Source organism: Nuphar pumila, chromosome 14, assembly GCF_984573655.1.
Source record: "Nuphar pumila chromosome 14, dmNupPumi1.hap1.1, whole genome shotgun sequence".
NCBI lineage: Eukaryota > Viridiplantae > Streptophyta > Magnoliopsida > Nymphaeales > Nymphaeaceae > Nuphar > Nuphar pumila.
In genome coordinates, this window is record NC_143262.1 from 10,686,346 (window position 1) to 10,701,091 (window position 14,746).

Below are 14,746 nucleotides of genomic sequence, written 5' to 3' on the forward strand. Positions count from 1 at the left end.
TATGTGATACTAAAGAAAGGGTGGTAGTGTAAGGATTTCAGTAGTAGGGAATGGAACTAACAGGTGAGGGTGGTGAGAAGGGAGAGGGTGGTGGTGCTTAAATAGGGGAGTTCAGTGCATGAATGATTACAGAAAACCGGGGTTATTGGCATTTGTGGCTTGGTGAACACGGATCACGGGGGGCTCACAAAAGACAAGGGATGTGGGCCCGCATGCCCTCTGCATAGGCAGAGAGAGGAGCCCTCGGTTTCGTGTTTCCATACACAAACTAGAGCCACTCAAGAAACCAGTGTTGAGATCAGGTGCAATCACATTGCACAAATGTGATGTGCCGCTGCACCTCAATACCATCCATCTGCTGTTGGCCCCACGGATTAGAACAGAAGCGGAGGGTGATCAGGTTCATCAGTACATTGTATTTGTGCAACGTGATTGCACCTGATCCTGACTCCAAGAAACCATGGTTTTGCAAACCTTTTCTTGTTTTGGTTGTTTTTATTCACAAGAGGTGATAGAAAGATTGTACAAATATTAGTCAATTGGCTACAGTCATTTTGAATTTGAAGTGACACTAGTCTTCTCATTTGTGGGCCAAATCTCGTCAGGAATGCAATTCAAGTAGATACAGGAACATAAATGAATAGGGTAGACCTGATTCGAGCTTAGAAACTAGACTGGTTAAAGCTCGGAACGAACCAGACAGTGCATGTTCGAGCTTGGTTCGTTTATTAGTGGACCGAGCTTGTCACTCAGATCGTGTTTGTGTTTAGCCGAGCCAAGCTCAAGCTCGACTTGCCCTTGAACAAGGCGAGTCAAATACGAGCTGGATTGTGTAAAAAAATATTCATGTTATTTACATATGGAATATATATTTTATATATTATACTTAATATATATTATATTAAACTTGATAGTTCATATTTTACATTTGTATTTCTCATGCATCCTTCTCTTTAAATATTATACTTAAAATATGAGTGGGTGGTAGCAGCGCACTCGCTAGGAGCGCAAAAGGAACAGGATGACGTTGAGCCAGGGTCATTTATTCCGCAATAATACTTTAGCAGCGACAAAAAGTCGCTGTATGGAACCTTTAGCAGCAACTTTTTGTCGCGGTAAGACTTTTAGCAGCGACAAAAGTCCCCGCTAAAAGTGTTTTTGCGGAAACAATGATGCTGAGTGTCCATCGATTGCGCCGCATGATAGACGCTCAGTGCCATCCCGCTGGTAGTTGCACACCTAAGGGTTGCGCATTTATCACTTTTTTTCTTAAAATATATATCACATATAAAATATATACTTTTGATCTAATCGAGCTCACCTGAGCTGAACACCTTGTGTTCGGGTTTGGCTCGTCTAAGCTAAACAACCTGCTCAGCTTGCCAGCTTGTATAAGCTGATCACGAACGAGCTCATGACCACCCGAGGTGTTCGGTTCATTCACCTGTCATTTTAGTAAGTTCATGGGTAGGGGTAACGGGTCAGGTTTGGTTCAAACCCAGGTATAACCAGACCTGGCCCGGATTTTTGGGTATGGTATTGGGTTTGGACTTGGGTTTAATAGGACCCACCATAAGAGAAAGCATACCCGGACCCGATAAGAACTACATGAACCAGACCCCGTAAAATATTATTTTTTATCATTTTTTACATTAAAAAATTGTGGGTCTTGATCGAAACTCGGGTTGGGCCCAGGTCTGGTATAAAATTTCACAAACTATACTCGGATCCATGTATTAATCAGACCTTTAGATCTGGACCCGGGTCTTAATCGGGTCTTCTTATTTATCACCATACCGGACCCTATAGAGTTTAGTACAGGTCAGGTTCAGGTAAACCCGACCCATTGACACCCCTATTCATGGGTCAGGTGGGTAAAAGATGCAGATTCATTTAAAAAGCGGGTTGGTTCTTGGGTATGAAATTTTAGGACCTGGACCTGGACCGATTGGTGCACAATTAATCAATTTGTTGTTAAGAATATATATATATATATATATATATATATATATATATATATGAAACAACCTGATCCGAATCCATCTGTATGTTCCCAAACTTATTTATACAATGAAACTTTAACAACTTGAATGAAGGAATCTACACTGGTTCATACTTGAATGGCTAAATTCAAACTAAACTTATATGAAGACCGATTCAAACTAAACTTATATGAATATATAAGTATTCCTAGCTTCACGGAGTTGCCCAATCAAAATCATCCCAATATCTTGATTCAGGTACTCCCATATTCATTCTTAAATAAATTCAACCCATCGAATCCAGTTTGTTGAGCCATAGCCAAAATAAACCAAACCCAAATTCTTTATAGACCTGAACCCGTTTATACTTGTACTCAAAATCAGGTCCGAGCAGCTCTACATGCAAGTCATTGTATGACTTGCATTTACTGGCCAATATTTAAGCCGAAAGACCAGGAGAACAATGACAAGTAGGACACGTGTCATGCCAAGAAAGCAACACGTTACCCAGGATAGGGCACAAGGCCAGAATAACAGGAAAAAGGGAGGTTGGGGAAAGTGCCCTTCATATGAGAAAACAAGATTGATATCTAGTGGGAATCGATGGTACATTGTATGGAGATTAATGGGTGTTTATGTAATGATGGACAATTATTGCTTTTGTGGTTCCTGGTTTGGCATAATAGTGAAGGAAATAAGAGGGTGAAGTTTTACCAGGTTGGGTTTAGTGAAATTTATATAAGAAAACCAAGATCCGTATCTAATAGAGATTGATGATACATTAGATTTGAATAAATAGTAAGCTTACGTGATCATAGACAATTATTGATGTTGTCATAGGGTTGGTAAACGAGCCAAACAGAGGGTGTTTTGAGCTCGGCTCATTCTCGTAGTAAGCTGCGGTGAACTTGAGCTCATGGCGAGTCCGATTTAAACAAGCTCAGCTTGATCCGGCTTATTTACAACAACAAAAAAAAGAAAATTATTTTTTATAATTCAAAATAATAAGATTTTGTAACGCCCTACTCAGGGTGGGCGAGAGGGTGAGGAGAGTCCCTCCCTCTTCCCCCACGTATGGAGGAAGATGGGGGGAAACTTCCCGTTATTTTGCATTAAGGTAAAAGCTGCTCCCTTTTGGTGGGGGAGAGGCCTCCGTTAATGGAGAAAAAGGGGGGTTACAAGTGAGGCCCACAAGCCCTTTACCCCTCTAGATATTCGTGTGAAAGAGAGAGACGGGAAGACAGAAAAAGAGAGATGGTGTTAGGGAGAAGGAAAGAGAGAAGAAGAGAGGGTGATCGGGCACCATCCAACCTAGGTGGTAGGTAAGCCTTCCTTTCATGTTTTTTTTTGTTCTTTCATTTGGTTTTCATGAGTTGAGATTCATGGCATCAGCAACTATAGTGGTTGTAGGTGCCGATGATGGCTTTGATAAAGCCAGCAACCACAATGGGTTGTCAACACTAGCCATTGGGAGAGGATCGATTCGGTCTGAGCATGCTCGAAACAAGTTCGGTTATGTTATGGAAGGACAAAAAGCTTATGGAAGGACAGAAATCAGATAGGCTCTCTGTCATGGCTCTTATCAAGCACAACTCTGTCTGGGCATGCCTAGACCGAGTCAGGGAGAAGTAGAGATAGGGAGCTAAAACTCCCTGTCTCAGTGTGCATTTGCAATCAACTCAGTCTGAGCTTTCTAGATTGAGCCTGGACATGGTCAGGCGAGACAGAGAATGTTGTCTCTATCTCAGCCCATAGGATGGATTGACTCGGTCTGGCCTTTGCCTAGATCAAACCAGGATGCCTTTGCAAGGATTTCAGATATTTATAAGTTCTCAATATAAATTGCATGTTAAAGTGTTATCATAATTAAAACAAAAATACTTTAGAGAATATAAAACTACATGCATAAGAACAAAATTGAGTATTTGAATTAAGTCCTTGGAGTCCCTTCTTTCAGTTAGGTTACTAGAAGTTTTAAGTCAACTTAACATGCTAAAACTGAACCTCATAAATCTTGAAAGAGGCAACGGATGGAAAGGGTTACCTGATGGCCATTAAAGTGAGAGTTGTCATAAGCGTGGGCCACTGATGATTTATTAATGTAGTATCATTACATCGTCTGCATGTTTAGATCTTTTGGTAAATATCAGAACCCTACGAAGAACTTGAGAAAACTTAGCTAAGTTATAAAAAAAAAAATAGTGAACTCGAGGTGTTTATGTGGGAAAGCAATAGGTTGCTTAATATATCTTAGGGATTATGTTTCATACAACAATTGAGACTCTAAGCAGACCAGAATGTAGCATAAACCATGAATCTTGCAGCGCAGGTATATCTCTCTAGTTTGATTCCCCAGCTACCTATCAATGTATTCTCTTTTATCGTAGTGCCTCATGACTCTCGTGAGATCATAAAAAGTGGTTCATAGTTTGGCCTAACATCGTAGAATTGAAGTATTTTACATGGGTTGATACACTCAAAGTAAGCTATTGTCGGTATAACCAATTTATTACAGTAGTTAGTATTGAGTGGATGCAAGCTATGAGTTTTGAAAAGATTAATGGAAGGATTTTAACAAAAACAAACATGTATATTATGTGGTGTAAAATTAAACTAATACTATAAGTTTAGAACCTACTATAGTTGTAAGTCAAAGTCTTCAATTATTTATAAATAATTTTTACTAACTTGTAGACTCACTCTCTTTTTAATAATTATAATTGTAGTTTTTAGTTGATTGATCAAAAACTGATAGGAGTCGCCAGTGTTCCAACACGTATTCATAGGCGGCTAATTGGAGATGAGATTTCTTTTTATGTTCTTATTTTATTGAACTCATTATATGTATGAATGATATAACGTAAGAGGGCTTGGAATTATGAAACTATGATGTTATTTTAAGAAAAAAATTTATGTCATGGTTTCATTGTGCTCACTTTGAATTTTTCTCTCTAAAAAGTAATACCTACCAACTAAAACTCTAGAGGTCTAAGTCAAGCTCAAGCTAACTCATTTAACAAATAAATGTACTGTTTCAAAGTCATAAGCAATAGGCTTTGAACTGTAAACTTAATGTTTGCAAGCCAAACAGTTCAACCATCTACCCTTGGGCTTCCTCTGTTTCATATCCCTGTGTAGAAAAAACTTTTCATGGGAATGGGCACATATTTTTAAAAAATCTTGTTAGCTCAGCTTTTCCATGATAAAACTTTCACATGGGGAGGTATATGAAAGAATTTAGGGATAAAAAGTGATAGGTAGTGAAAAAAAACTGAATCCCACTTGTCCCATCATGGCACTTTCCCATGGTCATGATTTGATGTTTGATTCGTTGATGGTTGGGGGAAAGATTGCATCAGGATTGTCAGCTCAACACTTTCCCATGAAAGTTGCATGAAACAAATGGAGATAAAACATATGCAAAACATATTTATCATGAGTTAACGAACCTATATGAAACCAAATGCTTATTGTTAGTGTTCAGCTTGCCAAGCTTACTTTACCACTTTGAACAATCATTCTACCGGCCGAGCCATGAGCAACCCATCTCGTTCCACTTATGCATGGTGGTTTGGTATAAATAAAGGAAACAACTCGGGGGAAGAAGGAAAGGGGGGGAGGGGAGCGGCCAATACTTAAAGAGTATAGGGAGTGTAGGTTTTGTAGCTTGTGATAAGAACAAGCGTATATTCAGGTGAGAGAGAATGGGCACAAATCAAATGAGCACGTGAAGGCGTAGATGCATTCACGAGCTTTGCTTGACATTCACTGCTGCTTCTGCTTGCTACTACATGTGCAGGGACCACCCTCTTTATCTGTATATATATGGCGCTACAGAGAGCAGAGCCTTCAGTTGCACGAGTTTTAGCAGGAGAGCCATCCCATCAAGCATCTATACCAACGGGGGGGGGGGGGGGGGGTGTGCTACTAGTGCAGTCCCATCTTAGGAAAGAAGGGACACTCTGATGGGGGGATGTTTGTGTAGGGTTACTGCCCGCTTCTGATAATGTTTACGATGAGGAATGGAGATGAAATCACTGTTCGATGAAAGGCACACTTGGAAGCAAAATCATAGAAGCATGATTAAAATGGATAACACACACTCTATATATATTCTTACGAATGGGTCACATGCACTCACATAACACACACTCTTTAAGTTGAAAATTATCTATAATTTAATTGATTTTTATTAATAATTGATATATTTTTATAACTTTCTCTCCCTCTCTCTTTCTATTTTTTGATAATTTAATATCTACATATAGATAACTTTCTAAACCACATAACTCTCTCTCATATATCCACAGGATTCACATACAACGATCTTCTCTCTTATGTCCCTACACGGTTTCCATTTAAGTAGAGACACTCTCGCTCTCACTCTCTTTCCTGTGCGTGAGTGGGGCATCTTTCCCTCAATAAAAAAAAGTCCAAAAACATTTGTAAATGACATATATACCATAATACATTGCATGTCGTTACAAAAATATATAACTGTCTTAATATTTTGCACAATGGGGCATTCCCTACTGAGCGACGCGTTGTACTCTCTAGGCCCGGAGGCAGTGATAAATGGGCAAGGGTTGCTAGGTCGTCGCCCAGAAGCGACGCGTCACACCGTCGCCCGGGTGTGGTGTCAAATAGGCAAGGGTTCCCTCACTTTGTTGGACGGGTGGGGGTAAAGAAGTTAGTCCAAGACCATAAAATTAGGTTAGCCACTTGGAACATAGGGTCTTTAACTGGTAAGTTGGTAGAGTTAGTAGATGTTATGTGTATGAGAAAGATTGATATTTTATGTCTACAAGAGACCAAATGGGTAGGTGAGAAAGCAAAAGTGGTAGAACCTTGGGGATATAAGATTTGGTATACAGGAATAAATAGGAATAGGAATGGAGTAGGGATTGTTATGAGTCGTCAGTTTATAGATAATGTAGTTGAGGTCCGTAGGAAGGGTGATAGAATTTTACTTATTAAATTAGTATTAGGTACATATATTATTATTATTATTAGTGTTTATGCACCGCAAGTAGGTTTAGATGATTTCATTAAGCATGAATTTTGGGAAGATTTAGATGAAGTAGTACAAGGGATATCTTATGGAGAAAAGCTTTTCATCGACGGTGACCTTAATGGACATGTAGGCATTAGTAGGGATGGATTTTAGAGTATCCATGGAGGCTATGGTATAGGAGAAAGAAATGAAAGTGGAGAAAGGATTTTAGATTTTTGTTTGTCCTATGATATGATCTTAGCAAACACTTGGTTTAGGAAGAGGGAGTCTCACCTAGTAACATTTAAAAGTGGGGTTAATACGAGTCAGATAGATTTTTTCCTACTTAGAAAGAGAGATAGGGGTTGTTGCATCGATTGTAAGGTTATACCGGGAGAAAGTGTAGCTACACAACATAGAGTCTTAATTTTAGATCTTAGAATTAGACAATGCCGCAAAAGGGATAGACATAGGATAAATCCTAGAATTAAGTGGTGGGCACTGAAAGGAGCTAAACAAGGAATGTTTGTAGAGCAGGTAGTTAAGGAAGTTGATTAGTGTCTCGAGGAGGATTCAGAATCAATGTAAAATAAGATAGCGGGTGGCATGATAAAAGTGGCTAAGGAGGTATTGGGTGAGTCTAAAGGCGGTGCACCACTAGGTAAGGATACATCATGGTGGAACGAGGATGTGAAATTAGCTATTAAGGTTAAAAGAGCGTGTTATAGAAATCTAAGTAAGAGTCGTGATAATGAGAATTTGGAGAAGTATATGATAGCAAAGAAGGAAGCTAAAAAAGTAGTTCGAAACGCGAGGGCTAAGGTATATAAGGAGGTTTATGACAAGTTGGATACCAAAGAAGGCGAGAAGGATATTTATAGGCTTGCAAAGATGAGAGATAGGAAATCGATGGATTTGGGAATGGTTAGATGTATCAAAGATGAAACACAAAGGGTTTTAGTCAAAGATGAGGAGATTAAGGAGAGATGGAAAGATTATTTTGATAAGCTTTTTAATGATAGTCATGCTCAAGATCTTGGAGACTTCTCCATTCCTTTTCATGAGATAAATCGTGACTTCATGCGCAATATTCAAAAGAAAGAAATTGCAGAGGCTTTGAAGAAAATGAAATCAAGAAGGGCAGTTGGCCCAGATGGTATACCTATCGAGGCTTGGAAATGCTTGGGAGAGAAAGGTTTAGAATGGTTGACAAATCTTTTTAACTTGATTTGGCGAACAAATAAGATGCCTAATGAGTAGAGGAAAAGTACTTTGGTGCCTTTATATAAGAATAAGGGTGATATACAAGATTGTACAAACTATCGTGGTATAAAACTCATGAGTCATACTATGAAACTTTGGGAGAGGGTAATTGAGTCTAGGTTGAGGAAGGTTGTCATGATATCGGAGAATCAATTTGGTTTTATGCCTGGAAGATCAACTATGGAAGCTATACATCTTCTTAGATAACTTATTGAAAGATATAGAGAGAGGAACAAAGATTTGCATATGGTTTTTATTGATTTAGAGAAGGCATACGATAAAGTACCTAGGGACGTTCTCTGGTGGACAATGATGAAGAAAGGTGTTTCTCTCAAGTACATTAGTATAATTAAAGATATGTATGAAAGAGTAGTAACCAATGTCCACACTTGTGGAGGGTGACAACCAATTTTCCGATAACGGTTGGGTTACATCAAGGATCTGCTTTAAGCCCTTTTCTATTTGCGATAGTGATGGATGAGCTTACGAGATCAATTCAAGAAAATGTACTGTGGTGTATGTTGTTTGCTGATGATATTGTTTTGATTGATGAGTCTAGAGCTGGGGTTAATGCTAAGTTAGAATTATGGAGACAGACATTGGAAGCTAGAGGTTTTAAGTTGAGTAAGAGTAAGATTGAATATATGGAATGTCGGTTTAGTAAGCAACGATGTAGTGATGGGAGTGTAGTGAAGCTTGGTGAGCAAAAAATACCGGTGATTGATTATTTCAAATATTTGGGATTCATCATTCAAAAGTATGGAGAAATTGATGGAGATGTAAATCATAGGATAAAGGTTGGGTGGATGAAATGGAAAAGTGCTACTGGAGTGCTGTGCGATCGTAGAATGCCATTGCGGTTGAAGGAAAAGTTTTATAGGACGACTATTAGGCCCGCTTTACTATATGGTACGGAATGTTGGGCTGCCAAGAGACATCATATTCAAAAAATGAGTGTAGCTGAGATGCGGATGATTAGATGGATGTGTGGAAATACAATAAAAGATAAGATTCGGAACGAAGAGATACGTAAGAAGGTAGGTGTTGCTCCCATTGATAATAAGATGCGAGAGAATCGTTTACGGTGGTTGGGGCATATTCGGTGACGGCCTAATGATGCTCCAGTTAGAAGGTTGGAGAAATGGGAAAATATATTAGTTAAAAGAGGTCGGGGTAGGCCTAGGAAGACTTGGATAGAGATGATAGGAAAGGATTTGAATGCTTTGAACCTCACCGAGGACATGGCATTTGATAGAAATGATTGGAGGAAAAGGATTCATGTGGAAGACCCAAAATGAATTTCTTTTTTTGGTTCATATCGCTGACCCCAATTGTTTTGGGATGAAGGCGTAGTTGTTGTTGTTGTTGTTGTTGTTGTATATATATATATATATATATATATATATATATATATATATATATATATATATATATATATATATATATATATATATATATATATATATATATAGGAGGGCGTGAGTTTGACATTATATAGGATGTGTGAACGTCGCTGTCATGTCGGACAAACCCGCATCGCTGATCGTGGACGTGATCAGTGGCGCGCACGTTCATGTGATATAAGGAAATTAACGGCAGTTGCGACTGCCTTTAAATGTCCTATTAAAATGCAATCGGACACACTGGGCATGTCCGACGATTGGGCATCTACTGTTGCTCCCAATTGTATATATATATATATATATATATATATATATATATAGAGAGAGAGAGAGAGAGAGAGACCTATTAGATAGAAAACTTACCAACCCTATTCACTAAGAAATTTTCAGCATTTTTTCAAAATTCTGACCTTACAGATGTGTTCAGCAAGATTGATTTACTAGAGATTAACACTTGGATAATGCATTTTGAATGAAAAAAATGGTATTTGAAACCTCAAAAAATTATAAAAATTGTAGACCATTGATTTTTGGACTTTATAAAAATTTATCCATGCATTGGGAAAAAATGACCCAAGTGTCAATCTATAGTAAATCAATCATGCTGAACACATATGTACGTAAGGTTAGAATTTCAAAAAAATATTGAAAATTAATGGTCTTGAATAATCTGGTATCGTCTGCCAGGAATGCAGTCTGGTAGCTTCTCACTAACCAGATAAAGAGATAAAGAAATGAAAACCTACTATATGAAAAATGTACCAATCCTACCCACTATATATATATATATAGAGAGAGAGAGAGAGATAAACCATCCAAACCAATTTTTAAAAATCATATTTAAAATCATTTTTTGGCAGATTTGATCACACTAATGTGATCTCCACGATAAAAAAAACCCAAGAACTGATTTTTATTGTGAACTTTTTTTTTATGTATACATTGAATTTTTATGATCTAGAAAACTTTAAATGTTTCAAACTATTGTTTTTTAGCACATTATATATAATCCTATATATACATTGAAAAATGTGCTATATAAGTGTTGTTTTTTAGGTTTTTGGCTATTATGGTTATTTTTGGCAAAAAGACACTTATAAAATATATTTTTGAAAGTGGTTTGTACTTTCTTTGATTGGTCTCCCTTCTTTTTATATATATATATATATATATATATATATATATAGAGAGAGAGAGAGAGAGAGAGAGAGAGAGAGAGAGAGAGAGAGAGACGAACTATAACCATCAACATTACAAAACAGGTTCAACAAACATTGAACCTGCCGAAAAGCCAAAAAGGCCCAAGACAGGCCAAGGAGCCTACAAAAAGGAAAAAAGAAAAAGAAAAAAAGAGAAAAAAAATGAAAAAGAAAAAGAAAAACAAGATACAAATACAGTTAGTCGACGAGCATCACATTGGATTATGAGGGGGGCATGGTGGCAGATTGCGTTGAAGATTAGGGATGCTGATGCGCAGGATGACGTACACGTCTGCCAAAATAAGGTTCACCAGTTTATTGAACATTGTTGGACTATGCTGAAAAATAACGTTGTTGCGGGTCATCCATACGGCCCACCAGGACGAGAGAAGCCAAGTTTGCCAAATAATCTGTCATTTGTTGCAATGACGAACTGACTGAGGATCCCACATCAAATCGCTGGCGAACGATTCTTGGCGCACGCTGACCCCTGACTTATTCCAGGTCACCTTAAAGATGTTTTGAAAAACAGAGCACTCCCCAAAAAGGTGAAACGCAGATTCTTTGGCCGCCTCACGCAACACACATTTACTCGACAGATGAAATCCGATGGATTTGAGGAAGTTGTCAGTCTGCACCCGATCATGTAAGATTAGCCAAGCCAGGAACGAGATCGATGAGTCGGTCCCTTGCCCCAGAAACCGGTCCACCTCCGAAGGAAGGAGAGCGAGGTAGCATTCTTTTGAAAGGAAAGATTCATTCGGAGCAAAGTTGTGTCCAAAGAATTGTGACTGCTAGTCAACATTTACATTATTTGAAAGAACCGTAGACCATGCTTGGATCCATGATCGACGAAGCTTTGACATTGTTCGCTGACGTACGGTTGTAGCCCCCACAAACGATTCCACACCCCCATATTTAGCTAGAAGAACGCTTGCACATGGAGACCCAGGTTGGTGCGCAAGCCAGCTCTGCTTCACGACGAGTATCATACTCCTCAGCTTGAGATCCTTGATTCCCAAACCCCCCTTATATAGAGAAAGTCGAAGGGTGTCCCACCCTATCAGGCGGCTCTTGTTGTTGGGACCTCGACCAAACCACAAGAAGTTCGCCACTACCCGAGCTAGCTTCTTACTAACCCCCATAGGCATCAGAAACATAGACATAAAAAAATTTAGCATAGCATTAAGAACGTGTTTGATGAGAGTCAGTCTACCAGTGATGGAAAGGTAGAAAGCTTGCTAGCCCGATATTTTATGTTGAACCCTTTGAAGAGTAGCGCTTCAAGTTGCCGTTGTTACACGACTGATCTGAAGCGGCAGACCTAGATAAGAAAAAGAGTTTTCCGATACCGAGCACCCGAATATCCGCTGGCCCATGACTCACATTGACGGAGGGACATTTACCATGGACAGACAACACTTATCATAGTTCATTGATAGACCTGACATCATTAAGAAAAAAGAAGGACAAGCTTGAATCTTAACATTTGCTGGATGGAAGCCCTTTCGAAGATAATTATGTTATCGACGTAGGTCAGGATCTGACTACGATACTCCTGTATACCGAGAGGCTCAATTAGACTACACTCCACTGCCATCTTAACCAAAACCATAAGGCCTTTAGAGACGACGTTGAAGAGTAAAGGAGACAAGGGGCATCTTTGTCGAAGACCACAACCAAGTTTGAATTGTTTCTCCTTGACCCCATTGATTTGAATCTGTGACTGGGCATTGGTTACCAGCTCATGCACTCAGCTAGAGAAACACCTACTGAAGCCCAAGTTCGTCAATATGTTGAAAATAAATGGCCAATGAACTGAGTCGTAGGCTTTATGGAAGTCAAGCTTAAGAGTGAAGAAAGTCCCCCCGCTGATCTTGAGAGAGTGCAACACTTCTGGGGCCAAAATGAAAGAGTGTTGAAGCCTTCTATTAGGAATGAAGATGAACTGAGCCTCCAAAAAAATCCTAAGAGCGACTGACTGCATTCTATTAGCCAAGACTTTGGCGATAATGCGATATAAGCCATCTGACACTGATATAGGGCAGAATCGCGAGATGTCCGATACAACTTCCTCCTTAAGAATAAGCGACACAATGGCTATGTGAGAATGAACTGACAATTGACTGTTGCGATAAAACTCAGCAAAGACACTAAGAATGTCACTCTTAACGCATTGCCAGAATATGCGAAAGAAATTCACCAGATACCCATCAAATCCTAGAGCCTTCCACCCAGACGAATCCCGCACCGCCGAGAAGATTTCTTATTCGGTGAACAACCCCTGAATCGAGTTGGAGAGCACCCGATCCATAGATAAAAATAAAGCCGTATCCATATAGTCATCTACAGCTTGACTGCATGAATATAGGTTAGAGAAATAGTTGGTGACAACATGGAGTACATGATTGCCCGAGAGAGAGAGAGAGAGGTATATATAAATCTGCCATATGGTTGATTTGATAGGAATGAACTCTTGGATCATCCGATTATTGTTAAAAGTAGGTTTTTTATGAGGCTTAAAAATCAATGGTTTAAGATTTACATAAATATGATTCAAGTATCATTTTCTAAAAAATGACTAAGAGAAACACATCTTTAGGGTCAGATTTGCAAAAAGTAATCCAAAAACACCGTTCACTCGTGATGTGTTAAAAAGTGATAGGCAGCTACACTTCAAACTACAAATTGGATGTTTATCATTTATTAAGGCGCATGATCACTTTCAAACATGATCGGAACGAATTCGTGTTCAGCGTATATCATGCATGTGCGATGAACTGTCATTTTATTATTTTTGCATAACTCCTTTAACGGCAACAAAATGTTGCGCTAAAGGTATGGGACCCTTAGCGACAACTTTTGTCGCTGCTAAAGGTTTTATTTGATGCAAACTTGCTCTGAGCTTCCATGTTCTAAAGTGAACATGCACCTACATGAGTTTGTTACGGTCATGTTCTAAAGTGAACATGCACCTATATATATATATATATATACGAAGCAAAAGAAATTTGCAACTAGGAGTCCACTTAAGTAGGATAAGCCAAGGGTCTCCATGAAATTAGTAAAAAGAGTAAGGCAGAAAGTAATTAGCCTGAGTTTGGTACTTGTCATGCTAGAAGATTTCACGTATCTCTGAGTGACTATCTTTTCTTTAGAAAACTTGTCATAAAGATCATGTGTTGATATTCCGCATAATAAAATTTTGATGTGTTGGATTAAATTATGGCGTTACTGTTTGTTATTTGGACGAGTGAATTGACAGTAGTTTCATTTTTAGGTTACCTTTTATTCATATTGTTATATATAACTTCTTATTCAGCCTTAACATTGGTATGCATAACTCTATCCATTTCACCTGATGCGTGTTCGGCCTCAATGTGAAATTCATCCCTTGGTCTAGGGTTGTAAACGGTTTGGATTCGGATCAGATGTGGCTGATACTATATTCGACTAATTAGATGTTGGTTAAATGGATTTGAATTCGGATTCAGAGTCAGATGATGAAAAGCTCATACTAGATCCACCTTTTTACATGATTCGGTAACAAAAAGTCAAATTCATATATGCATCCAATTATTTGTATATGGTTTTGGCTTACCAAATTCCACCAAACGGAATCATCGAATATCTGATAAAATCCGATTCATTAACATCCCTATACTGGTCGGAGTAGACGGTCGTTTTTATTTCCTACCATCCCCTCACTTTCTTGGGATAAATTTGCAATGTGTGACATTCTGTAGCATCTTACAATCAAGCCAATGGAAGTGCTGGGGGCCAAGTGTATTGGACTTTCCGCTACTTTGAGTCCAAGACTCCAAGTCTTTGCAGTTGTATGTAGGGGTGTCAACGGGTTGGGTTTAGTTCGAACCCAGATGGAATCAGACTTAGACCAGATTTTTG